Below are 2775 nucleotides of genomic sequence, written 5' to 3'. Positions count from 1 at the left end.
CTAACAATACTAAAAGTTGAATAAGATCAACATCTAGACTATCCACGTATGCAAATTAAATCGACCTATCACAGTATTGAATTAGGCCACGTCACCCAAATCAGCCTAAACGACGTATTTGCTTCATGTTTCACCGCCGTTACCATATATCAAACCTAATTTACTTGGCCTTTTCTTATTTAATTTATTTCTAACGCCGCATCATCTTCATTCTCTTCCTTCTAATCGGAGCTAAGCTACTGTTACCATCTCTTCAGATTCTTCCATTCAACGTCTCGCTCCCACAACCATTAGTCATAAATCATCAGCTTAACTTCAACAGTCCTCCGTCATCCAAATGTTAGAAAAAAAAAAAAACAGTCCCACGTCATGAACTCGATTCCCTATATATATTATCTCTTTCCTTTCTTCACCTTCACCAAACTCAAGAAAACCAAATAATCACAACATCAGTGGTGATCTCTCCAGAACCACGCCCTATTGGTTTCTGTAACCATGCCGTCCAGGAACAGCTCCACCATCCCTCTATGTGTCTCTGCCATGTTACCTAGGTTAAAAGATTTTTTCAAATTCGTAGTTTTACAAAGATCTCTCATCTTGATAATACGTTAATTGGATTCTATGTATTGTTGCAGCTCAATCATAAAGTGGGATTACAGGAGGATGAAGCTCACTTATGAGAAGCTTAGGTAAATAATCTTTTGCTCTTTTATTTTTTCATTTCCTGAACCTCTCAATTTAGGGGGGGGGAGATACCGTAAATGATAATTTATGGTGTGACGTAGTTGGAGTATGAGTTTCTGCAAGATATTTATCAAATTAATGGGTGAATATGAGAAAATTTGGTGTGGAGAGTTGAGCTATAAATTATGTCAACCGAAAAGGGTAATTTCTACTTCTTCGAAATGGTTTACCTGTGGTTTTAATTTGTTATCTTATTTACTTGGAAATACAGGGGAAACAAGACGTCACTTCTTGATCATTACTACGCCAGCTGGAAAGGAGTCTGCTGGGGTTTCATGGAAGAGAAAATGTCTCATAGATATGATGAAATGATAATTCCGAACAAGCAAGTTATCTTTTTGTTACCTTCCATTATATTCATCTGCAGTGTTCCTTCATCTGTGTAAGTGCGTAATAGTTTTTAAGGAAATGATAGAAGACTCAAGTACATTGGTAAAAAAAAACAGAGAAAGGTTCCTCATATTGACTTCTTTCTTGAGACTAGTTTCAAATGTTTTGTCGATCCCATCGGACCCTTTGATTTCATGTGAGTACAACTTCAGAATTCGCTGTATCTTTATTTCAGATTGTACTTTTTAATGTGTGCTGATTGTTATAATTCTATCACACATGGTTCTTTCGACCCCCAGGCTCGGTTTCCTTTTTGTCAACCCATCAAGCTTAAGGAACACAACACCACAAAAGCTCCTAAAACTGCTAAAACCAGTGGTTGAATGAAAATTTCATCTCTTAGAACACTTGGGAATCGTGGTAGTTTTGAAAGAACTACCTTGGTTTCAGCTGAGTCCAGAATCATATTTTGGAAGAAGAGTTGATAAGGAGCTCCCAATTAGATTCTTTCCACTCCAAAATTAGTTTCTCACGATCATATACAACTCAGGTAGCCACTCAGTTTGGTAGTTTGGTTTATCGAGTGTCATGTTGCAGGTTATCGAGTGTGTCTCCCACACCAGACCAGCTTATGTATTTGACTCTTAGTTTATATTGTTTTGCTATTGCCCTCAATATATATATTTTCCTGTCATGTTGCAGGTTATCGAGGGTTTTATATGGGAGATTTCCTTCTGCAACGATGATAAAAGGGGGAATAAGATGTCAATCTTATCTTTCTAGATTTCTAATAGCATTGTTAACGGAGAAAATCTTATGCATTTTCTGTCAAAGATAGCATCACACATTTGAAAGAGGCTTTGTTACCTACAGAAGGTGTAAAAACCTATATCAAAATTCGACAGTTGCTACAGAGTACAGACTAAAGGTAAGTCCTAATTCGACAATGTTTCTCTGATGTTTATGTATACTCTTCATACTGTTTTTCTGTTTGTGGCTTTGAGATAAGCAAAGCTATGTATCGAGAGTTGTAGATTTTTCTTGAGGTGGGGTATTATGGATTTGAGTTCATCTTACGTCCAGTGATACTAATTTTTTCTATCGTCATGATGTCTGAACAGTAGACATATGTATCCTGGAAGTATTACAAGGAGAGGCAAAGCTTTATTTCTAACGACACTATGGCAGTCTGGCAGTCACGAGACAGAGTTTCGACTGCAATAAACTAATAACAGAGGCCTAACTTAGCTAAATGAAATAAGACGTATGTAATATTGTCTCATTACTCCAACCTATAAGCCACAAATATAAACATATATGAAAAGATAATATATAGTCAATGGAAAAACAAAAAGCTAAGATATTATCATAAATATTATGTTAGATAATTGTTGTAACATACAATAACTCACAGATTCGATATAAATTCATAGTCTAAAAACATTAAAACATTAAAAACAAAAAAAATCTGAGTTTGAACTAACTTGTGAATCATATTTACCTTCCACAGTACGGTTAGAAGAATATGTAATAATACACAATAAATAAATAAATTTAAAACTAAACCAAAAATAATCAAGTCGTTAAGGACAAAATATTAACAAGAAAACGTAGTTAAATTTAAAGAAAATAAAGTACATAGATTTATAAATAATTTTATCAGTAACTAAAACACTTTTCAATTAAATAATAACCAATTCA

The 2775-nt window shown here is 34.5% G+C and overlaps 2 long non-coding RNA genes across 2 annotated transcripts; both read left to right on the top strand.

The window, feature by feature from the left end:
• The first annotated feature begins 200 nt into the window (after positions 1–200).
• On the top strand, positions 201–1251 carry LOC106313395. Its single transcript, XR_001264376.1, has 3 exons — positions 201–551; positions 636–689; positions 956–1251. It is a non-coding gene; the product is annotated as an uncharacterized LOC106313395 (long non-coding RNA).
• A 131-nt stretch (positions 1252–1382) lies between these two features.
• On the top strand, positions 1383–2371 carry LOC106313394. The gene is made up of 3 exons (XR_001264375.1): positions 1383–1624; positions 1777–2002; positions 2196–2371. It is a non-coding gene; the product is annotated as an uncharacterized LOC106313394 (long non-coding RNA).
• Positions 2372–2775: the final 404 nt, after the last annotated feature.

Source organism: Brassica oleracea, chromosome C9 (assembly GCF_000695525.1).
Source record: "Brassica oleracea var. oleracea cultivar TO1000 chromosome C9, BOL, whole genome shotgun sequence".
Classification (NCBI taxonomy): domain Eukaryota; kingdom Viridiplantae; phylum Streptophyta; class Magnoliopsida; order Brassicales; family Brassicaceae; genus Brassica; species Brassica oleracea.
This window is presented reverse-complemented; position numbering and strand designations above follow the sequence as displayed.